Raw genomic sequence first — 26239 nt, 5'->3', positions numbered from 1 at the left:
TGATACACGGGCATCAGCTGTCTCTTTCTGTTAGTTGGCTAAATGACAGTCCAGAATATTATTTACAAGCGCGCGGAAGTATTTGTCGAGAGTAAACGCGGAAAAGAATATATTTAGCTGGAAAATCACAACCACCGATTGTTCGTGAGCTTGAGCACCTTTAAGTAAATAAAGTTTTTGTTTATCGCACCATTACTCGTTACAATGATACTGGTGGCATCGCGAAACGTCCTGGAGGTGGTAAACAAAAGACTGCAACGTCACGTGAAATGGTTCAAAAAGTGAAAAAGCGACTTGAACGAAATTCCCGAGGAAGTAACAATCAAATGGCAAACGAACTGAAAATATCTGACAGTAGCATCCACCACATACTGAAAAATGATCTCAAAGTCAAGCCTTACAACATCCAAAAGGTGCATGATCTCACACCAAAGCAGCAACAAATCAGACTTGGGAGAGCGAAGAAGTTGCTTCGTTTGAGCGAAAGCGGTCAATTTCCGAACATTGTTTTCTGACGACAAAATTTTTAAAATTGAGCAATTCGTAAACTCCCAAAACCCAAATAAATCTGACCGACCGTTCATACGAGAATTTGAGTTATCGATTGGCCACCGGAAGGCAGCACCCGCCACAGGTAATAGTTTGGGAAGCAGTAACCGCAGATGGGCGCTCTCCAATCGTTTTTGTCGAGCCTGGCGTCAAGGTAACGGGTAGACCACGGACGTTTCAACAGGACTCGGCAACATTTCTCAAAGCTCGAATGAGCCAAGAATGGCTAAAAAACAAAGTTCCGAATTTCACAACGTCTACACAATGGCTTTGAATTTCACCAGACACGAATCCAATGGATTACTCTCTTTGGACCATTTTGGAGACCAAGGTTCCAACTAAAAGATCAACCAGCTTCGGGGCGCTCAAAGAAGTCATTGTCCGCGAGTGGGCCAAAATACCTGCAAGACGCATTCGAGCAGCTTGCGACTCGTTTCTGGACCATCTCAAGTCCATAGTCAAGGCGAAAAGTGGTCATATAAAGTAAATTGATTCTTAATTTTGTATTATTTTCACCCATTTTTTACTTTGAATTGAATAAAAGTACTTTTCCAAATAAATGTATGGCCTTTTTAATTGGTTACACTCGACTTCGACCATTTCGTAGATCTTTTAAACAAGAATATGTATTAAAAAACAAAGGGACAAGAAAGATACGTAAGCAGACGAATGGAAAACGCTGTCCGGCTAATAAAAAATCCTAAAGGCGGCTAATACAAAAAAGCAGGGATGCTGAAGAGAAAGAGCTGAGAAGCTTTCACCGCATGGTACTCCAACCACTATCAGGAGCCGCGACCGTGTCAGCTCAATTGGTGATTGCTAAATGAGAGCAGTGAAATGGAAATTTTCAAATAGTGTTATTTCGAAAATTGGAGCAAACATGATAAAACGGTGCACGCCATTGAAGGCAAAACTTTTGTTTGATCAACTATTCAAATTTTTAAAAATCTGATACAGTGCAATTTTGCCCGTACGAGAACAAATCGTACTAAAAGCCATTTTGACATCACCGGCTTTATGAAACTCCCTTCGAAACAGCCTACTAGCTGCCTACAGCTGCTTGAAAGCGAGCAAAAGTATTACGCACCAAGCTTTTCCATCCCCCTCCCCTCTCTCTCTCTCTCTCTTCATCTCTCTTTCTGTGTCTTTCCACCTACAGCACACCTAGCCCCTTTGTTGTGGCAATTGATCACTAGTTGCGGTAGACGCTGAGTGGTTTGACGGTTGTGGAACGGAATTGAATGAATGGATACCCACCGCATCTGGTTTGTTGCTATACATACTTAAACACAAACACAAACACATTATTTGCCGACTTCTCAGCTCTTCAGTCAAATGTTTTTCGGAATCACAGTCCCATATTGCCCTTGTTGTTGTTATTATTGTGTCTGAATTGCTGCTATCTGGACATTTGGTGTTTCGTAGATTTTTCGCACTAATTGCCATGTTTTTGGGAAATTAACTTTTCGATGACTACCATCACAAAGTTGGGAAATTTGCGGAACACAGCATCAAAATACCGGTGTAGCACGACTTGGCAATTGGGGTTTACTGAATGTTTTTTTGGTCTTCGGTTTGTTCGGTGTTGGATAAGTATGCACATATTGTTGCTCCTCTTCTTCATACAATAAATTCGTGAACAAAAATTTAACAAGGCAAAAAGTGTTGGATGTATGTGCAAGTAGGCGCATTGTAATGTTGCTACTGCCTGCCATTGCGTGTTCCTGCCACTTGATTTCGCCTTCGGTTGTTGGATAAAGTTTCGTGGCACTCTGCTCATCCATACTACATACTCGTACATAGTTTGTTAGTTGGTTAGTTAGTTAGTTAGTTGTTGCCGAGTTGAGTTCAGTTGAGTTTGTTATTTTGCTCCCGTGCACGGTTACCGGGAGCGTTGAAATTTCGTTGTTGTTGCCACGCAGTAATGAAAACTGTATAAAATGTCAAACTCATCGCTCTCGCTACCACCAGCACTTTAGTTCATAAGCACTTATCTTAGACCACGAATGAGTGTGCTAAAAGCTTCTACAATTTGTGGCATCGTCTGTGGTGCTTAATTAAAAATTTGTTTTTTCGCTTTTAATTTTCTTAGTTGAAAGTGTCTTAAGTACCCTTTGCTGGGCGGAAAATTTAAGCATTGCATCTTATCCATATTTTCATGCATCAAATCTGTACAAATCTTATATTAAGCGTTAATTTTATTTTAAAGTAATTACCATATTTTTCTTATTGAGAGTTTCAATGTACAAGGCCACGGTCACAGTACTAAAGTGAAAATGAGAGAAATGGCATCTGTGAATTTTACTTATTTCTAGCTTACTTAACGACTACCCTACAGGGAAATTCACTGGATGCACCATATGCGGGATGCGACCATATCAGAAACTTTTCGAGTTTATTTTCTTTTCTGTATGAACTGATTTTGAATGTCCTGGGAGTTGCCAAGTAAGTGACCTTTGCTGCTGTGAGTGACCTTATTGATACTTAACTTAACTAGTACTGAATTCGTCAATTGTAATTTGCCTGCACTAATAAAATCGTATAATTATTTTTTAAAATAAGTGGTAATTTTATAAGAGTAAACTTAGGGGTAACGCCCATACGAGCGTGTATCGTTAATTTGTATTCCAGCAAATTAAAATTTGCATACAACCAACCTGTCCAAAAATTGTTTTTAATTAAAGCTTGTATGGCAACTCTGTTCAAAAATATATTTAAATTAAAGCTGTCAGTAACATCTTTTGTGCGATCACTTTTTTATAAAAAAATTTATATTGAAAATATAACATGACAGCAATGTTTGCAACCCTGTTCAAAAACATATTTTATTGAAAGCTGCCAGTAATGCTCTTCCTTTCGATAGCCTTTTTATTAAAAAATTTGATATTGAATATTTAGTGGAAACCCTATTCAAAAATATTTTTGGATTAAAGCTTTTTAAAAAATACCTTTCATTTGATATCCATTTCGTAAATAAACTCTTAAATATTAGGTGGCAATCCTGTTCAAAAATATTTTTGAGTTAAAACTGTCAAAAATACCCTGTTAATAATACCCGTTGTAGAAAAGTATATATGTAGAAAATTTAATGGCAACTCTGTCAAATTAATGTTTTCTAAAGAACCTTCTATTTGATATTTGTTTTATGAAAGAATTTATTATATATTGAAAAGTTTTGGGTTGTCAACCCTTTTAAAAAATATTTTTTAATTAAAGCTGTCAAAAATACCTTTGATTTGTCCTGTGGGACACACTCAGGCTCAAAGCCCATTGTGATGCCGAGTGGGGAGCTTGCCCCTATCTCTCTTGAAACCTGTGTGTGCTTTTCAGAAATTTTAGAATATATCTGATTTCTGCAGGACTGATATCTTTCAACTCATTAAAAAATTGTTTACCCAGAATAGTAAACCTACGTCTGGATAGAGCAGGTCAGTGGCACATAAGGTGCGAGATTGTCTCTTCCTCATCCCAACTAGCTTCTGCAGAATTCATGTGTTTGCACGCCCATTCTCTGGACGTGTCTGCCTTATTATACAGTGCCCAAATATAACTAGAATCAGTGTGCTAAGACTGTGCTTATTTTGGCTTAGCAGAGATTCTGTGCGCTTAGCATTGAAAGTCGGTCACAATTGTCGGGCGATTCTGTAGGTGGTTCCATTACGCCATCTTTCATTCGTTCATTCGCTACTCTTACAATTTTTTCAAAGTTAAGTAGCTTGCATGTCTGTAAGGGTATACCTATGTTATTGTCAGTGTACTCATCAGTCAACTTGGTGGCGAGTCTCGATAGTTCATCGGCTCTGCAGTTCACCTCAATGTCACAATGGCCATCTCGTTAAGAGATGTGCGGCATTTCATGGCTACCTTGGAGGTTGGCGACTACTTTGTAAGTGATTTTATCGTCGTCTGGCTATCAGTGAAAATTTAGATATCATTTCCGAATATCGCATCAGACTGTATCAGTGTTGCAGCTTTTATTATTGCCATCAGTTCAGCCTGAAAGACTCTACAGAAGTCCACCCTGCCATCGAGTTTTGAGCTATCTGCGTATAATATTTAAACAATACCTGTGAAGAAGCTTTTAGAGTAAGATGCTGAAATTATCATAACTCGGAAACCAATTTTGGACAGAAGTGACTAAGAAACATATATTATTCCATGCAATGATGAGATTTCCCAACCTACAGATGCATTAAAATTGGATTGTAGAAAAGAATTACACATCTTCTCCCAGCAATTTTCATTGAGAGATATTTAGAGGTTTCTCGTCCATTGCACGTAGTGTTTTCATGTCGAGATCTATGCAATTGACATGACAGCAATGTTGGCGAGTTTGGTTGAGTACGGTCCCTTAAGTACCTTCTTCGTTGTAGATAATCGGACTGCAAATAAAGCCTTTAGGTTGGCAACGAATAACTCGAAAATGTTTTGAAAATATGAACGCTACCTACCACCTCTTCAACAGATCAACCACAATGGGTTGCTGTGCATGTTAATGTTCCAAGAAATGAGGGCTCAAGCGTGGGAGATGCAAAAGGGTGTGAAGTTAGGTTTTCTGTGTTAACAAGTAGAAGACAAAAACAGAGAAGACACTAATGTCATGTCTCTGCAAGTTCATTTGGCCACCACTTCACGAAAAAGGAACATGGAATACATTGAGGCTAAAACAAAGTGCAAGCTTATGAATATCCCACCGATATATTGAACCATTTGCTTTGATTTGAAAATCTTTTTCTGCCGCTGTAGAAAGGAAGTGAGGAAAAGTCAAAATACATTCAATTCCTTCTATGCGAATGATCTATGTTTTAAAAAATGTGCTACACATTTTTTTTACCTTTTCATTTCTTCGGGGACCTAGGCAGTTTAGGCACTTTCAGGCACGTTGGAAGGGTTGACTGGGCCTGCCAAAAGTACAGAACTGAGGAAAAGTCAAAATACATTCAACTGCCTTCTATGCGAATGGTCTATGTTTTAAAAAATGTGCTACACATTTTTTTTACTTTTTCGTTTCTTCGGGGACCTAGACAGTTTAGGCACTTTCAGGCACGTTGGGAGGGTTGACTGGGCTCGCCGAAAGTACAGAACTTCTGCAGTGGTCATAAATATTAGATTGACGCCGATTCTATAGAACTTTTTGGGAATGGCCAGCAGATTCCCGATAGATTACTTACTCGAGGAACTTCATAGTCTATACACCGACTCTGAATAATTTTGGATATGTATGAATAGGTTTGACAAAAAGCTTTCTTAGTGATTACAATCAGCTCTTGTGGCAGCCGAGTAAACGTTTCTAAAAGGAGTCCGCCTAACTTACATGGAAATTTATTGTTTTATATTGCGCTTTTTGTGCTCAATTAAACCCAAAAGTATACCAGTCAATTGGTCGCCGTTTAGGTCAAGTGATTTGATTTCTTTGGGCTTATTTCTCTAGGTGTATAGCTGGTAAACCAGGTTCAGAAGCGTTGTTATCGAGATGCACTATCACACTGCAAATACTCAGTCTGTTTTAATAATTTATAGTGTATTACTGGGCCTGGTTTCAAGGTTGTTGATATGTACATACATACATATGTACGTTTTTCTTTTCGTTTTAAAACTTCTCTCTTCACTTCGTTTTTCTAATGTGCTTTTATTCTCCTCCTTCTTAAATGCCATCACAATGGCCATGCATTTTTTGTAAATGACTTTTGTCATATCTTTTATCTGCACACATTTGGAAAAATGAATGATGGAAGTAATATTCGATGACATACGAGCAAAATCAAGCCGAAGGTAGGCAGGCCAAGAAATTATGACAGTACGAGTGTATGAATATATATAAACTAAAGTAGACTATTAAGGTGAAAAGTATACTCAATTTTCATAGGCTCTAAAATAAAGGTGAAGCAGGAAGTTTTGGTATTTTAATTGAGGATTAAGTTACTTTTGGAATGGAAATTCTTAGAAAGACAAATAAATGGGCAATGCTCAGAGTGAATAAACACTTTTATATATACATACATTCACACGAGTACATATATATCATATTGTCTAAAAATGTGTATTTACATAAATACTTTATAAACTACAACATTATAATTTCCCTCCCTTTAGCAGTGAAGATGCAACGTTTTGCATCGTGATTTGTCGATATATTAAATTTATAAGTGGCCCCTGCAGCCGAATGGGTGGGTACGTCAATACCATTCGGGAGTGTATAGGTTCGAATCTCCGTACTTGAAATATCAAATAAAAGAAACCGTTTTTTTCTAATAACGGTCGCCCATCGACAGACAATGGCAAACCTCGGAGTGTATTTCTCACATGAGAAAAGTCGTCATAAAAACCAATTACCATTCGGAGTCGGCTTCAAACTGGTTTTTTATTTGGGATGACGGTCGTGAAGAAAAAACTCTCATGAGTACTGCTTTACCGGCATATCAGTATGCACGAACGCTACACCAACGTACTAAACACCTCTCCACTATCTACCATTCTCCTCGGGGAACAGTCCCAAAAAGGAATTACCTCACGGGGCTGGTTAGCTCATAGAACCGCCGCGCGTCTTCAATGATTGTGGATACGTCTTACATGCGCGCAATTTCGTTCCCACTTATCGCCCGATTTTAGCATAAAATCTATGATATTATCTCCGTTTAATATGCCACAGGTTTCGGGAACATAGCGTGGGCATTGAAACAAGATGTGATCAGCGTCTTCTTCCCTCTCCTTGCAGATTGGGCAGTTTGGTGAACTATCATTGCCGAATCTATGCAGGTATTTTCGAAACACTCCGTGCCCTGAAAGGAATTGGGTTAAATGGAAGTTTGTTTCCCCATGGTTCCTTTCTAAGCACGTCGTATTCGCCCATGCGTCCATCTACCTTTCGATGATCTGTTCCACTGGTCTTGCCAGTGGGCGATCGAACAACGCGTTTCTTCTTTTGTAAAATTTTTACGACTTTCTGTACCGTCGGGCTCGGATAACCTTAAATACACTCTCTGCATTTCTTTCGCCAAAATGTTTACAGGGACTTGACCGGCTATAACGAAGGAAGCATCATCCGAAATTGTACGGAAGCAGGCTATCCTCTAAATTTCGTGGATTTGTTTTGCCACCAATTCCACCGCTATGTCATCCGCGAATCTAATGACTTTAGTTCTAGGGGCATTTCCAGTCTTAGAACCCCATCATATATTAAGTACCATAGCAGTGGGCCCAGAACTGATCCCTGAAAAACCCCTGCTATCACGAGATACTCCTCAGTGCCTTTGTCGCTTCTAAACCGCAGTTTACGGTCCGTGAAATAGCTCTCAATTATTTTGATAATATAACTAGGCGCCCTATTTTTGCGAGGGTTTCTAGTTTACATTGCCAGCTAGCTGTGTTAAAAGCGTTTCTAACACCCAGAGTTACCACAGCGCTTCAAACTGTAGATCCCTGCATTTGTGGAACAACAATCAAGACGCACACCACACCTAGGAGGACGAGCTCAGCTTAACACCTCGCACCAATTATTTATTTTTTTATTTTAAATGTATACCCATGAAATTGGAGTTCACACATGAATGGCGCTGGCCGAAAATTAATGGGGCTTCAAAAGATGTTGTGATAGGGCAGCAAATAAATAATATTAAAATTTGATGTAAATAAATTAATAAAGCTTTGAAACCGATTTATCGATCTACCAAGCGAGTACTCATTACCCTGAATTTAAAAATAGCTGGTGATGGCTGGAAATTCATGAGTTTTCAAACCACGTCGACAGCATATTTTTATGATTTTGACTTCTGAACTCAAATGAAATGCTTTGCTCCAAAAATTCAGAATTAAGGCAAGTGATTTTCCATGATGACAAAGCATCAGCACACTGAGCTAATTAAATTAAAGATTCGCTTAGGTGTGAAACAATGCTCCATGCAGTTTATTCACCAGACCTAGCACCAGCCATTTACCACCACTTAAGATTCGCATATGTGGAGAATCACTTGGTATCCTAGGAAGATGAGAGATCTGGCTCAAAGGACAGAACTGTTTTTTAGCCACCCATCGATCGTTGTAACAACTTCACTAGGTGCTGTTTCTGTGGATCTTTTTGTTTTAGGTACACGCGGTTGGTATATATAGATATGCATATGTATATATGTATATAATTGGCGCTTACACCCGTTTTCGGTGTTAGGCTTAGCTCCTCCTCCTATTTGTGGTGTGCATCTTGATGTTGTTCCACAAATGGAGGGACCTACAGTTTTAAGCCGACTCCGAACGGCAATATTTTTATGAGGAGATTTTTCATGGCAGAGGTTTGCCATTGCCTGCCGAGGGGCGACCACTATGAGAAAACTGTTTTTCTTAATTTTCGTGTTTCACCAAGATTCGAACCAACGTTCTCTCTGTGAACTCCAAATGGTAGTCACGCACCAACCCATTCGGCTACGGCGGCCGCCGTTGTTACCTTGGAATAATCCATGGATATGCGTGTCAAGAACCCACTCGAAAGTTTTGAGGACAAAAGATGTCGAGCTGATCTGAAGTCGAGAATCCTTTCCCCTTTTTGTAGTAAATACTACTTTTACCCATTACCCAAGGATCTGGGCTACAAAACATTTACAGATTGGCAAAGCATGATAGCTCCATTTGAAATTTGCAGCGTACTGCGAAGATAATCAGCACCAGAGCTTTTGTAAGGTGAAAATGATTTTATGGTCAATGATGTTTTGCTTTTCATGAAGTTAAACTTCTCACTGTGCCGGAGCTTGGTGTGGCTCCTACGAAGCGGCGAGACTTCTCAAACTTTACTGTAGACACCCTATAAATTAGGCAGATATACAGAGTGTCTTTTCTTGAAAGCCTTATTTTCCACATATTCGGTTATTGCTCGTGATCACATACCTTTGTACTCAACTAACTAAGCCAGCAACATTTTCACTAGTTCTGGCTAGTTTTCTTTAGCTTATTAATTGTATATTATTTTATTTATAAAGTCTAGCTTTTATAAGAAATACCATAGACAAGGTGGCGCAAAATTAATCACCCTCTCAGATGATTTGTAATTTTCGCAGATGGCGTTGTACGTCAATCATATTTGGCACTTGCAATGGGTGAAAATAAAGATAATTTTTTTTATTAGTAAAAAAGTTATTCAAATACAAAATTGATGATTAGTTGATTAATTTTGCGCCACTTTGTAAATCCACGTTTCAAACTGCGTGCAAAATTTTCAAACATTCATCCAACTTCCATTAAAATTTCACACTTCTTATTCAGAATTGTTAGAAAATTTTTAGGTATGCAATTTTATGGTCTATTTATTTCTAAGGTGCTGCTCAGAGTGGCTCGAAACTCTCGTTGATTTTTGATAATTTTTTTCCTTGACGATGCTGCATATCTTCTCTATATTTGGAAGGCGCGAAATTTTTTTATAGGGTCATAGAATGTTGACAGATTCGTTCTTTATTACTTAGTTACTCGATGTTTTAAGTAAGTCACTTTCTGTTTAATACACTTTACTGCAAATATTACTTTTATTATATTATTGTACTAATTATATTTTAATCTTTAATATATTTTCAGATTATAATTCATACTACCATATTTAGCTAAAAATCGTATGAATTTATTTCATAGCATTTGGGTTTTCTAAGTAAAAGCGAAGATATTAAAGGTAAGCGTAGTTTTTGATCAATTACGTAAAAATATAGTAAATAGTACAATAAAATAGATAGTATAAGTAGAAAAATGGAAAAATATATAGGGCATTTCGCAATTAAGAGGAATGGGTTTGGAGTCATTGCTATTATGATGGCAAATTGTGAATTTATTAATTGTGAATTGCCCCAAAGAAAAATCCAAAAAGGAGGAAAGGTAAATTGCTATCACAAGTGCAAAACAAAAAAACAAACACAATACAACGACAAAAACCTGGCGGAAAATATACAGTAACTGTATTTTCGTACCCAAGTATTTTCTATTTATAGTATTTAGTGGCTTCTAGAGCATTTCAAAGTTCACTCTTCCCATCCATTATTGCCTTATATCAAATTTCAATGCTATTTAGGCGAATTGTGCTTATTATTTCAATCGCCTATCTTGTCAACCTCTCAACGGACTTATAAAATACAGAGTACTCGCAGGCGTACGCTGCTTGAATACTACAACAAACCAAATTGCGTTCACAACGCGTTTTTTTTCTTAAGAGCTCACCGTTGCAAGGTTTAATGTTTTTCGGTTGGTTTACGTTTCATTAGTTTGCTTTTTATTTCAAATTCTCAATGCCTTTGCGAAAAAATTTACGATGCTCTACTAGTCATAACCAACAATCATCAGAGGGACTACTATTGGCTTTAATGCGCCAATCAGAGACTAGAGAGCTACCCGCGACAGTGTACAATTACCAAATTAAACAATAAACTTTTTGCGTTAAATAAATAATTATTAGCACTACACTTTCTCTTCTAAACTCTCGATCACACACCGTCCTTAACCTATTACTGCATGAATTAATAAAGCGTTAAAAAATCATAATCATATTAAAAGAAAAATGATGAAAACGTTTTATGTTTAGGTTTTTTATTTAACGGAACCATGCATAAAAACTAGTTGCAAAGAAAAAATTGAAAATTGAAAACAATTGAAAAGTGGAAAAATTATTATCTGACGTGAAAGGTGAGTATATCCACTCCATGACAATATTTTTTTTGTACTCTGTTATCGTTTTGAAAATGTATCACTCGCACTAAAATTCTGCACTATCATTGGCACAAAAGAGAGATTATTTCGAAATATGATATAATAATAGACAATTTTTTTTGCATTTTGTCATTGCTAAATATATATTTGATGGATTAAAATAGTTTGAATTATTCTATAATACTTAATTTAGAAATAAAAGTGAATCAAAACTGCAATCCATTTATGGGCTCATATGGGGTAAAGGGTTAAGCGAATGCTTGCTCTACTCCTTTTTCAGAATGCACACCGATCATATGAAATGATAGACTATAAGACGTAAACTTCACATAAGTTGCGTATTATTTATGTACAGACTGGCATACGAGTACAATTTTGAACCACTGACGTGTACAATTTTAACCACAACCAATCTATTTATCCCCAGCTGTCAGGTTTTCGAAATATTCCCGGTTAAAAGTGTAGTTTCGGGCTATATTTGTAACGTTATGAGATACATTTTTTAATGACCGCAATAGTGATTTAGTCGACCCTATAGTGCGGAAAGCTTCTTTTTCATTGGACACTGAACCCCAATTCCTGAGTGGAGTTGAACGTTAGCTTGAAATCGCCGGTACTACGTTTACAAATACATCCCCGATTCAGTACAGATACATTTGTTTTGTTGTCCCCGTAGAGCAAAAACTTACCAGTTTATGAAAGTTGTCTGTACCTTATTAACCCATCTTCGCCTAAAAGGTTTTAGAGAATTTAAGTTTCTATTCTATACCCATTTTGTCAAGTACAAAATATTTAGTTGTCTCTGACTTCCATATTTGCGAATGCAATTAAGTTTGCTCTCTATGAACGCGGCTTAACGAATGTTGCCTAATATCAGAATAAGAGATTTGGCAGATAAAAGGAAAGCGCCGAATCTGTGCTTTTACATGCAAAAGTTTGGTTAAGTGAGCAGAACCCAAAACATCGCGCGCACAGAAGTAGCGAATCTAAGGCGTCTACTGTTAATATATAATAATATATGTAGATAGGTACGGTTAGGTTTAGCAGATGCCCACTGTGGAATACGCTCAGGCTCATAAACCATTGTGATGCCGCTTGGGGAACATGGGTCCTTATCTCTTTTAAAAGCAGTTTGTAATTTTCAAAAATTTAAAGAGGTCCCTGATTTCCGCAGTACTGAGATAGTCCAAATTAAAAAATTCTCTACCTAAATTGGTAAATCGACGTCTGGATAGAGCAGGACAGTCGCACATGTGGTGCGAGATCACCTCTTCTACTTTCTCATTTCATCTAGCTTCTGCAGAATTCATGTGCTTGCACGCCCATTCTGCGGACGTGTCTGCCTATTATTACATATAGTGCCCAAATTGGCTTAGCAGAAATTCTGTGCGCTTAGCACTAAGAGTCGGTTACAATTGTCGAGCGATTCTGTAGGCGGTTCCATTACGCCATCTTTCAATCGCTACTCTTACAATTTTCTCAAAGCTAATTAGCTTGCATGTCTGTAAGGGTATACCTATGTTATTGTTAGTGTACTCATCCGTCAACTTGGTGCCAAGTCTCGATAGTTCATCGGCCCTACAGTTACGCTCAATGTCGCAATGGCCAGAAACCCAAGTTACCTTTAGCTGAAATAACTCAGCTATCTCATTAAGACTGCTTTGTGAGGGATTTTGTCGCAACCTGGCTATCACTGAAAATTTAAATATTATCTCCAGGTATCCGCATCACACTGTACCAGTCTCACGGCTTTTATTGTTCTCATCACTTCAGAAAGTAAAACGCTAAAGTACGAAAAAAGAGCCTATGGACTTCTGGATTATGGCACTCTTGCTCTTAGCTTAAATTAAGATTTGGACTCAGATTGTGAAAATTCTTCGGAAAAATGTAGTCTGGTTCTTGGCTGTGAAGGTCAATAAAACATTGTCGACCTGTGATATCAGCACTCAAATTATTCCTACAGAATTGCTGCTTCAATTAAAACCGACTACAGTTGTAGGTTGCATATGGAGCTGTAATGAGTGGTCGAAAACAGTTGAAAGTAATAATCTATGATGGCGAAGAGTTCGCGCTAAAAATTCATAAATTGCCTGAATGGACAAAATTTACTTGGCACTGCGCGAGCTTGATATCGAACACTTTACTAGAAGGCGGCCACCTCTATCCATGCCCTTCCCATTCCCTTACCACTTACTGCTCACTGCTCACTGCTCATTACTTTTCAAGGCTGTCATTAGTACGGCAGCTGTTGAACAAACTTCCGAGGCTTGTAATTTTTATTGCTGGCTTTTCATTATAAACCCACGTGCTGTCTAATGTCTGCCGCTCGGTACAAGTGGATGTGAATGCCCTGCTTCAGCTGAGTATTCAACTATTTAACTGCAATCGCTGTGGTATTCGCTCGCTTAGTTTTGTGCCTGTGATTCTTGCCGATTTGTGTCAGACCAGAATCCTGAAATAGGTGTGTGTATGTGTGTATGTACGTAAATGGCTTAAGCAGCATATTTTGACTATTATATCGAATTTACGATAATAAGAACAATTTATCGTCTGGCTGAACTGCCGCGTCAAATGACACCATTTTTAGCGTTAGCACACTTAGGTACAAGACAATGTTCTTAAAGCTATACGAAATACCACCTATACATAAAAATATATACTACGATTACATAAATACAATACTCCTTTACATATATACACTATATTACATATATATAAGACTCCCTTTGTAAGTGGCACGTCACATAAGAAGCGCATTAACTTTGGCTATTGTGCTGTGGCTGGCAGAAAAGTCGCTTTTAAATGTAGTGAACGAGTTAAAGTGGCTTCTCCTCGCATTTGAAACGATTTTTCACGTGGCTTCAAAGGCTTACGATTCGCCTGGAGTACTCGTACAGTACAAAGGCAAAAAATTTACTCAATATACTACACTTAAATTCGTAAGGAACTCATATCTCAGCGCCTGTGGCTCCTGTCTGCTATTCAACTTATCTGTACTTAACTAAAATAAAATAAAAAAAAAATACTGAAAAGCTGCATTTAGAGCTGAAAATCTCGTCAATTTTTTGCACAACGCCCTCTCGCTACTTCTTAAATACTTACGTACTTAAGTCATTTTTCATTCTCTTGCCACATTTTACGACCAAAACGTAGATTGAGTAAAAGCGGTGAAGTTCGAAAAAGTTCTCAAATTAAAGTGGAAAAATTAGAGGAATTATTTTAGCTTAGGCAAAGGCGCACAAGCACAAAAGCGAAATAAGAATCATCCGCCCACATGGCACACAATTCGAGAGTCTAATAGGAATCGTAGAAGTAGACTATGCATACCACATATATGGTTGTATGCGTGTATGTATATAGATATATATGTACATACATATATTATAGCGCTAGTTACTTACAATAGAAAGTGTGGGTCGAGTATCAGGTTGTGAATATGGATGTAGAAGTTGAAAGCAAAAATACGAAAACACAAACAAGTAGCTAGCAAGAGGAGTAAACAAAAAGTACAGAAACGCAGCAAGGACTTGCATGCATACACTTGACAATACCTTTTATGTGACCAGACACAATGCGTCAAGTCCCGCTGCTGCAACTTATAATTTTTTCGTTTTTCATCTTTTTTGTCGGGCAAGCATGGAAACACATTTTTACTGACACCATACAGGTGACGGTAGCTAGCCTCTCTACAACTATGAAAAAATTTACACTTTTTTTTACCTAAGTATTTACATATGACCCTTGCTGTTACACAGGGGGACTAACAAAAGTTCACTTACCTACTTACGAGTACGTAAAACGTGTAAAGAGTATTTTCAGTATCAATCAATTTGTATGCATCACATAACGGTGGTCTGTAACAGCAGAACAGATTTCGTATATACATAGGTAGATATGGATTATAATGGCGAACCTCCGCGTGTATTCCTCTCTCGGAAAGGCTTCTCATCAAAACCAACTGCCGTTCGAAGGTGGTATAAAATTGAAGGCCCCTTCACTTGAGGAACAACATCGAAGTGCGCACCACAAATTAAGGGGAAGACCTTGGCCAAACATTTAAAAGGGGCTTACGCGTCAATTACACTTATATCTGCACTGATCGACAAAAATAAAGCTTATATTTGTCACATGTATTTTTTGGTTTTTGCTTTTACTTTATTTCGACTCCTTAAGGAGGAAAACAGATATAGAAAAAACTTGGCAACCAAGAAAAACATTTTTCTATTAGCGGTCGCCCCTCGGCAGGCAATGGGTAACCTCCGAGTGTATTTCTGCCATGAAAAAGTTCCTCATAAAAAATATCTGCCATTCGGAGTCGGCTTGAGACTGTAGGTCCTTCCATTTGTAGAACAACATCAACACGCACGCCACAAATAGGAGGAGGAGCTCGGCCAAACACCCAAAAACGGTGTACGCGCCAATTATATATATATAAGAGTGTGGGGGTAGAGCTCAATTTTTCCGGGTGCTATTTCGAGAAAGTCCTGGAGACTCTCCGCCATTCAATTTTCAACCTCGTAGCTGTGCTTACCAGTCGTTGTACGATAGACACACATACAGAAAAGCTAGGTTTACAATTTAATCCCTATTGCAGAAGCTGTAGAAATCTTTTAGAGAAAGATACTGTTGAGCACTTTCTTTATAAATGTCCGGGCTAGGTATCCAGAGAATTAAGGTCATTAGGTGCTCCTTTCTTCGATAGTTTGGGCCATTGCTCCAACTCAAATCCCATCAACCTTCTTGGTTACATCAACAGCTCTGGTTTGATGTAGTTATCTGCCCGTTGGAGGTCTCATAATGGTATCAAAACGGTGCTTTGGTGCTACTTGGTGAGTGCCAGGCTGGTACTTCAACCATTTCACCTATCTACCTGCCTAGAGCGTGGTACCTACAGATGGCCCATTTTAAACTGAGACCCCTACGTGTGCGATATTTTCGGTGCTTCGTATTCACACACATAAGTATATTCAATAGTGAATGTGTTGACTCGAATTTATTACTACCGAGTTTATTATGTACTTACATGACGTAGAATTTCGAGAATTTCGGTAATAAAGACATCCAGACATTACTTGTTCGTGATTTTCATCATCCTTCAAATTTAAACCTTGAGTGACCTTTTGGACATTCTAGATCATAAAGAAAATTAAAGATATTTTTTTTAATATGTCTTCAGATTTTACAAAGGGCTTAGCTTAAAATCCTGCGGGAGCTAATGCTCCCTGATATATTTGAGACTCCGATATACTTCTCGACTGAGACTCTGTTGAGGAAGAGCACAAAACACCAATTTACTACCGTCACACACAAAATCCTTGAAAAGGTTGCTGCTTCTACAGAAAAACCCACATAAACGAAAGCTAAAATGCAGAGATGTATTTGAATTAATGAATATTTAGATATTGTTTTTTATAGGAAACTCGACGATGTACTTTAATTTAAATTTTTTAATTCGATTGTTTCGATATTTTCGATATTTCTTTTTTCTCTTTTGGCTAGCCTTATCCTATTTCGGATCGGCTCGCCTTGATGAAATCAATCTCCTTGCCACTCGGTCCTGAGTCGTCTCTTCACTCGCACTGCTGCCTCGCATGCCGTTTTTTAAAGTATTTTTTCATGTTTTTGGTGCTCCTTTGGTCTTCTCATAACATTGCCGTACGAGTGAAGACGAGTTACTTTAAGTTTTGCGCTAATTGGAGCGTCTTTTCTGCTACCAAGAATAAAGTTGTTCTGTATCTTGTCCAACAGTTTTACTCTGCTGGTCCACCTCCGGATTTCTACCAAGTGTGGTTTCTGTTCTAATTTTCGGGGTATAACCCAACATTCGGAAGCGTATGACATTATTAGTCTGATTTCGTTTTTGTAAATCTTACCTTTTCAGTTTTGTGGTATTTTCTTGTTGCACAGTACATCAGAAGCTGCTTTTGAGCTTTGATATCCGCATTGAATCCGTTTTCGAGGGCGTGTACCCACTGTTTCCGCTTTTCTTGAATAATGGCTTTATCTTGTCGCGTGCGGGAAGGGCTATACAGTGACCAAGGAAGAGTGCTCTAAATTTCACGCGCAGTTCATCATCAGATTAAACAGAAGATAGTGATTTTTTATTGACAATAATATGTACATTTACATTTCTGCAAATTTCTTAAACCAAAATTGTAAGGGAATGGACTTTAATTTATTTAATATTCGTAGTCCGACTTGATTAAAATCCAAACTGATATTAAAAAAGTTACTGTGCGGTGTCAAAAAAATTGTCTACAACTTAATATAAGTAAATGTCTCCAGGCCTCTTTTCTCCGACCTGGGTAATATTTTTGACTCGAAAGTTGTTATTGCTAAGTCAGATTAACCCTAATTCCATATCGTTCCATTTGGCACCTTAATCCCATGTCGATGGGTCGGCGCTTATTTCTACTATATAACGCCAACAGAAAATTAGAAAAAAATGCATAAGGTATGCTCTAAGCTTTAATTAAACATATCCGAAGAAATTTTCTAAAAAAATTGTATTTTAATAATATTTTATGGTAAAGAAATGGTATGAAACATGCACCGTGCAGTACTTTCATTAAAAACGGGCGGGACACGAACGACCATCGACAAGGGATTAGACTTAATTGTACCATTGCCAAGTCCTCTGCTACGGTCGCTGTCATTTACCGTTTAACTCTGATTTTAGTCGTGCATATACTCTGAACCTCTTGTTTCCGTCCCTAATTTGATCCAAACTTTAATATGTGGTCTCTATTGGGAGACCTTATTTTAAGAGCCTCAAGAGAGCTGAATTCCTTTTCAAATTCTTCTGTCTTTGATTTATTTTCGCCTATGTCTAAATTTTTAATATTATTACAGGAATTTTTCAAATAATTTGAATCAATCAAATTCAATCCGTAAAAATACTTTTACTTCTAAATTATGGAAGAATATTTTACTGTTACATTAATTCTCGTGGTTTAAGCACGGAATTGTTAATAGTCTATTAGTGGACTGTTGTTGCATAAGACTTAAATGTATAAATAAATAAATAAGTAAATAAATAAATTTGCAACGACCTTCCATAAACCTTAATAATGCCTACTTAGTGTATCTGGAGAGTTGTAATATCAAAGGAAGCAATAAAGCAAAAAAGGAAAAGTTTGTAGTTAAATAGAAAATTCTGATATCTCTTTTTAAAACCATATAACAGTATGTTACTAGTTTCTACGAGTTTCCAAAATAAAACATATCAAATACCACCTATTTAGCGAACTTTTATCAAAACCCCCTTCCGAAACCCTCTAATGAACATATATTGGTAGCCCTATTTATCTTCAAATATTTACAAATTCATATTGGTGAAGCCCACAAGCAACACTATGAGGACGACACTTTGTGAAATTGCCGCCTTCAGGGAGTTAGACCACAGCAGCATATTTGTGTACGTACTCGTCTTGCACATAGAAAAAGCAAATATGAAATTGTGTGCACTGACCCTGTGAGAAAATTTTGTACTAAAAAGCTCAATATGTTATAGAAGCAGTGAGAAGAAGGCGAGCGGAGTGACGATGATTTCAAAATACTCGTGCTGTTAGGAAAGAAACGTTTTACAAAGTGACGCATGTTTCTTTTATTTTGAACTATTTTGTATTTTCTTTCGTAGAAGATTTTAACCTGTAGTGACGTCTAGTAAAATTGCTTCCTTCAAATTTTCATAGAACATTTTAACCTTTCTAATGAGCTTTCATAAAACAGGTTTTGAAAACGGGACAAAAGGGAGCCGTTCAAGAAGAAGCTAGGTTGTCAGAATGATCTACGAAAAAATGTTCACAATTTTTTTTTTTAATTTTAAATGTTTGAAATCAATTTAAACATAACATAATATTTCCGGTAAATTACCTAAATTTTGATGAGGTTGAGCAAAATTCGTCTTGGTTTTAATTATCATCCATGCATACTGTTTTTACTAATGTAGTAAAAAATGTGTGGTATTTATATGTATCGGATATAATCTGAATCCGACCCGGTTCCGAACAATTAGAGGTGGCAGTGGATAATTAAAATTTTTCTGAAGCCAGATTAATTTGCCGGTTAGGTTTCGTTTGATTAGACTGCTTGCCCTTAAACCTGCTACTCGAAGGTCTTGCGGCGCTTTGTGATAGAAAAACCTTGTACCAAAAATTTAATACTGAACTTTTGACAAAAATCCTTGCAACGAAACCATAATTAGTGGACACTGTCTTCAAAGTGCGATGAGCAGACCTACGGTCTACAATACATGTTTCTCCACACGAAATTGCTGAGAATTGTTGCAAATATGACGGTTCTGTGCCCAATGTTCCACTGTTTAGTTAGCATAAAACCATATAATTATTTTTGAAGGCTTTGTTTCTTTAAATGCTTCTCATAAAACGTCGATCTTTCAGCGAGAGAGCTGAGACATTCAGTAGGCATATTGTAAGGGTTCCAGGTCATTGCGACGTAGGGACTGGCGAGCTAGCTCATCATCGTACTACCTTACATGATTGAAAACTTTGAAATTTGAAAAAAAGGCAAATCGAGAGAATGGTAACTCCTAAAACAATCAGGCTAAAAAGCCCATATTATTCAAAACTCTGGAAAGTAAAAGAGAAGAAAGAAAAAGAAAGAGATAGGATAGAATAGAGACAGAGACTGAGATAACTGAGAGAATTTTCCAGATTCTTTGGCAAATCTGTAAATATCCTCCAGTTTTAGAGAACGATTATTACTCATTCTCATGACATGGGAACACAAAACTCGTAGCCTTGCTCTAGCAAAGGTAGGACATTCACAGAGAAAATGCTCAGTGCTATCCGTCTCTTCCAGCAAGACAAGCAAATCGGGTCCAATGATTCCAATGTTGGTCATATGTTTGACCCCATGGATTGTATCCTGAAATAATGTCGACCATCAATCGAACGTCTTTTCTACCAAGTTTTAGAAGAAAGTTCGACAGTTTTCTGTTCGGGCTTGTTACAAACTACTTTATGTAAATTGCATACAAAATCGCTTATCCAATTCATGATTCCTGTAGAACTGATTCTGATTAATGGCTCTGGTCCTTGTGGGGTAACCGCCCATCCGCAGTTGACCAATTCATCGGCAATGAATTACATAATACTAACGCTCTTATAAACCAGCAAAAAAATTCTGCAATTGAGGAGCAAAAGTGACCCGTGGAACCCACTTACCACAAAGGATTGTATTCACTTTCGATTGGCCTATCATTCGCTTAAAAGCTACGGGCTTTTCTATGAAATCGACGAACGTTTTCAAAAGTTGGTGCGATGTGAAGGAGAAGGAGACTATACAACACCTTCTCTGCCACTATACGACCCATATAGGTTAGGTGCTTGAAACCTCGGTACACATTTATTTGTGAAGTGTGGGAATACCACTTTCATGAAGACCAGAAACAGGAAGAAATTTGTTTGAGGTCAAAATAGCTAGCAGTTAGAGCTACTCTGGGAGTACACTATAAATTTCTTTTTTTTTACTTTTGTTTTCAGTAAACCCCAAAAAAGCTTGAATGATTGCACTTCATACAATTTGAAGAACCTTTTCCTTGCGCATTCGTTGGCTATGCTTTCGTTCGCTTTCAGGCACACTACTCAATACATGTTGCTATGGTATTGTTAGGCCAGTTCTAAAGATCTTCCAAGGGTACAATAAAACTTCAAGTGGTAGTGTATATCTCATAATAGTATCTGAGATCTTCAACAGCGTTTAATTTGCGACCAAAGACGACTTCTAATGAGGTATCCACACATTCTTTCTTCAACTTCATTCACTCCAAATTCATAAGAGAGGCACAAATTCGAAAGCCGTGACTTTTCCTGCCCACTGCATATACGTACAACCTGTAAGCTCACGTGCGGCCATGTAGGTCGACAAATAAGCGAGCAACCTTGTCATAAACATTTCAATGCATCCTCCCAATGCTTTTTTCATTCTTTTTAATCTCGCTTTTAATTGGCTAATTGGTTTTTCTGATTTTGGAAAAAAAGAGCACAAATTATCTGATTGTTCGATGGTGGTTTTCTAACTTAGTTTCATTTTTCGTATACTGTTTTTTTTTTGTTTTTGCAAATTTTTTCAATACCAGCATATTCTTCTGCTGCGTTACTAAAGAAAAATAAATCCATAGGTTTTTCATGACACCACTTACCCTCTTCATAGCCTACAGTCATATAGGTATGTATGTATTGAAGTCTTGAAATGTTTGCTTCGCTTGTAGAATTTTCTTTGAGCTCATTGTCAAACTGTGGCACTTGCAAAGACGTCAAATATGAATATACATATATGTGTGTGTGTGATTCAGTGTAATTCACTTAGTTTTGCCGTGTAAGTTTACTGAAATATCTCGCTAAAAGAAATTCTGTGAAATTCAAGTGGTAAGTAAATGTCCTTGCATAAGTATTTAGTGAGCCCCTTATTAAGGTACTTACAGGAAAATTTAATCATAATTAACCATAAGAAATTTTCTTAGAATATTTTATCAGAACTTCATGGACATTCACTTACACAATCAATGTTCAAAGAAAATTTCACTGAGAGTTTCGTCCATCAAATATTAAAGTTACGTGGCTCATATCTGGCTTACTGGATTTGTTCAGAAGTTAAATTGCCGTGGTGGAAGCATAACCACAACTTTCAAGACTTTTTTGTATACCAAAGAAATTACTGTTTGGTGTGGCTTGCATGTTAGAGACATCATGGAGCCAATGATACTCGCAATGATGACATCTTAAGGCAAATTATTCGCCTGCGTTTTGGCACCCTTGTCAATTAGTATTTAGTATTAATAAGCAGCTACAGAAAGAAGATTGCCAGTATTTTTGATGTCTGCCAATAATAAGTCGTTTAATTTAGGAAATTTAAATTTTGTTGGAGTTAATTTTTGGGAGCCCGCGAAATAGTAGAGCATTTCATTGTGGTGATTCGAAAATAGTATTTGCAACTAGAGCTCTAGATACCCGGTTATCGAGAGATGGGCTCTATATTAGCTCGAATTCTGTTCAGCTCAAATGTTTGTTCGAAATTTTCGAGCATTTGAACAATTTGAGCAGTTTAATAAGGATTGTCAATTTTATTTTTCTGCATTTCTTTAGCTTTCTAATGCCTGTATTTGAATACAAGTAAAACTTAACAAAAAGTGCGGACAAAAAAGCTAGAATAACCAAAATAAGCATCGCTCAAATCCCTAGAAAAATCTCATATAGTCGATTTTTACCCGAAAAATTTCGAGTAATTAACATTGAACAGGCGTGCGGTTACTCTTTGCCCGTATGCCCGCATAGCTCGAAAATGTGCCGACAAAATCGCGAGCTATATTTGTTACTATCTTATTAGATATGTACATGTGTATATCTTCAAAACCACGACCTAAGGAACGGTACCATCTACAAAAACACAAACTCTTAGTTTCATTTGGTCAAAAGTCCTTTATTTAATACCGATATTGCGACGGATGTAAAAGCTCTCGGGATATCATCTATCTCTCTTTTTCTTTCTCTCTACCTCTCTCTATCTATATCTTTATCTCCATCTATATATCTATCTCTGTGTCTAGAGATATCTCCATCTTAATTTCTATATCCGTGGCCGCCATGGTCGAATGGGTTGGTGCGTGACTACTATTCGGAAAACGTAGGTTCGAAACTCCGTGAAACACCAAAATGAAGAAAAAGTTTTTTCTAATAGCGGTCGCCCCTCAGCAGACAATGACAAACCTCCGACTGTATTTCTACCATGAAAAAGCTCCTCATAAAAAATATTTGCGATTCGGATTCGGTCTAAAATTGTAGGTCCCTCCATTTTTGGAGCAACATCAAGACGCACACCACAAATAGGAGGAGGAGCTAAGCCTAACACCGAAAACGGGTGTAAGCGCCAATTATATATATATATATATATTTAATCTCTATATCTATCTGTACCTCTATCTATTAAAAAAAGGCAGCTGAACACTTGGCCTGTTTGTGTTTTTGTCAGAAGAGGTTAAAAACGAAAATCTCAGAAAGATCATCAAAAGTGCTGTCATAACAGTGGTATGTGAGTAATGTTCCCACTAACACTATAACATTTCGCTCCTCTCGGCTGATTCCACCCTGGGACGGCTAAAAGCATTTCATCAAGGTGGAGCCGTGTTTGTGCTTTTTAGACACGTCGGACTCCTGCGTCCAGGTTCCTTGCCTAGTTCCGTATGGGGGTTATATACTATCAATAACCTTCACTAACTTGTGACCAATGGGGCATTGGAAAGTTTCAATATCGTTGCTCGATATCGACGTGTCGTCACTTTTGCCTTGCTTCGGCTTTGCGCTCTGGATCTGCTGATTCCCAGAGCTCATACATTTTTGTAGTAGTACTTGAGCCTGTCCAGCTGATTGATTCGCAGGCAACTGCCTATCTACAAATACAAGTGTACTGTACCCACAATTAACCAGTTAACTGTGGCGCTCCCATTTAAAAGTGCGCACAGTTTTGTGTCGCCAGAATTGAGCTATGACGAGTATATTCGTCAATCACAGAGTAAGTTGTGCTGGTAAGATATTGGATGAAAAAGATAGTTGGATAGTTGCTCATTTTGGGGACAAATGAACTAAAAATAAAAAATAGTAATTTACAGAACTTCTGGACAACTTTATAATATTTACGCACTTGAAATTCCTACGTTGCACTGTACTTATTTGATAAGAACCGCCGACACTTGGTAAGATATGCACTGACACACACGTGCTAGCTATCTAGTTTATAAATCCACTTTTTGATATTTGCCTTTGCCCCTTTTAGGTTAACATAGAAAAAACGTTATCATCGCACATAAATAAATTCATTATGGGAACTGGTGAACTTTTTCAACCAGTGCATACGGGGAAGAATGACATTATCTCAAACTGTTTATATTTTCTATTTGTTTGTTTTATTTCGGCATAGCCTCAAAATATTCTAAACATCTTGAAATTTGAGAATATGTGTTGTTTTTCTCAAAAATTGTAATTTAAATAGCCAATGGTCACTAATTTATACGCATGACGAGTATACACAATACACAAAATTTTGCCACTCCTCCATGACGAGTATACTCGTCAATCACAGTTAACTGGTTAAGAGAATATAAAAAATTGCGCATATTGCGACACCGCTGCTCGGCTCTCAGTGAATTTAACAGAATCAGCTGTTGAACTGACGTATTTGTAGAATTTTCCAAGAGACATTAAATGTTTGTTGTTTTGATTTACAAACATCATTTTAATTATTATTTTGTACTATTACACGTTACTCTTTGCGTAAGAAAAATCTAACTTAAGTTTTTATTTTTGCTTGCGTAAGTGGACGAGATTGATACTATCTGCTTAGTTCTCTCACTTATCTACCTCATCTGCAATTTCATCGCGGCAAAGATAAGCTCATTCTTCCAATTTTATATAATCTTGTATTTCATTACATCATTTTTGATTTGGATTGAAGTAACTTTTCAGCGTTTGCTTTGTTCTCTCTTACTTGAATTTCAGCTAGGTAGTTTTTTGAAAGAACTTCTGATTGTAAATATAAACACTCCACATGCCCCATGTGGACATGGGTAAGCATTCCTTAAATAGTGAAAAAAAATTATTTGACAAACCCCTTGTTTGTCGCTCTGGTGTTGCAAATATTGACTATGTCCTTTTTTATTTCCCCTCGATTTCTTCACTGATTGCGGGGCTTAAATTTTCTATTAGTCCACCCCTGTTTAAATATGTGGGCATGAGAAATGAGCATCCACATGTATCTATGTATGTATATATTATATATTACTTTGTACTTTGTAAAATCTTTACATCGACCTCTCTTTGTGTCCATTTGCCTGCTAGACGAAAGCTGTAAATGGCTTTGTTGCTGGTCGTTCAGAAATGGTTCATGTCCACTGCGGTTGGGATGTGGTTGCCCAACCGGAGTGCGTAACTTGTGCAAATACTCGTATTTTTGAAAAGTTTGCTGGTAGCTTCCTCCATCTAAGCATCAGACATTCAAGTTGCCATTCTATTCCATCCAGCCAGTTCTTCCTTCTACTGTACGAAGGCGAGAGTTTGTTAAATAAGCACACAAGTGGGCAAGTGTGGGAAGATATTTGCACTAAGTAAATTGTAAGTTAATTAATTGCTATATTACGTGTAGATATAGACAAAGTAAGTATATAATTGAATAAGCTGCTTAAAGCTCTTTGAAATATACAGTTCTTTAAAATTAAACTACAAGATTAAAATTATTTGCTAGTATTAGTATCAAGTTCAGGAAGAATCGATTTACAATTACAATTATTTGCATGAGAAAACGCGATTAATCGCATATCGTTCTTTTCAGGTGTTAGGCCTACTTCTATACCACCTTCACACCATCCAAAAAAAAAAAAAACTGAATAAAAAAACAGTTGACCTTTTTGATTTATCGAAAGCAAAACCGGCGGAGAAAGAAAACTAAGCAATAAAATACATACATACATATTGATATCAACTTATTAAAGAGGAAGATGACAATAACTTACTTATATAGTATGTTATGTATGTAGTTTTCCTTTCTATTGTCACATCGGGTGTGGTTACGTATGAGGTGTCTTTCTAAATTTGAGGTACCATATTTCAAATTAGTCCACAACAAAAAATGTCTTGCAGACTAAGATGCTTTAACAAAAAATATAATAGAGTCAAACCACGTCAAGTGGGCCCCGAATTTTCCATCAAATTCCCGATTTTAAAATCAAATGCATTTTTGGATAGAGAATTTGTCACATAATAATTGCTGTGAATAGTTTTTTTTTTATTTCGCTTTTTGTTTATGTTATTAACAATTGAATTTTTTTGCATGATATTCTTGTAAAATCAATATCTCAGAAACTACAATTGATAATTTGATGAAATTTATTTCGGTTACCGAAAAATGTTTACTCTACCGATTTAACGTCCAAAGACTGTGTATTTGCTGAAACAATAATTTTTAACAATAATTTTTATGAAAAATCGCAATTATTTTTGCGTTCTTCACG

The 26239-nt window shown here is 37.1% G+C and overlaps 1 protein-coding gene across 3 annotated transcripts in view; it reads left to right on the top strand.

The window, feature by feature from the left end:
• The window catches only part of LOC129236390 (cadherin-87A), a 285335-nt gene that overhangs the window by 137091 nt on the left and 122005 nt on the right, over nt 1-26239 (top strand). For all 3 annotated transcript variants that reach the window (XM_054870752.1, XM_054870751.1, XM_054870753.1), the window contains exon 3: nt 10102-10192. The gene's annotated coding sequence lies outside the window, so the exon portion shown is untranslated. The remainder of the gene's footprint in view (nt 1-10101; nt 10193-26239) is intronic.

This window comes from Anastrepha obliqua, chromosome 1 (genome assembly GCF_027943255.1).
Source record: "Anastrepha obliqua isolate idAnaObli1 chromosome 1, idAnaObli1_1.0, whole genome shotgun sequence".
NCBI lineage: Eukaryota > Metazoa > Arthropoda > Insecta > Diptera > Tephritidae > Anastrepha > Anastrepha obliqua.
Note: the sequence above shows the minus strand (reverse complement) of the source record. Positions and strands in the feature narration are given on the sequence as shown.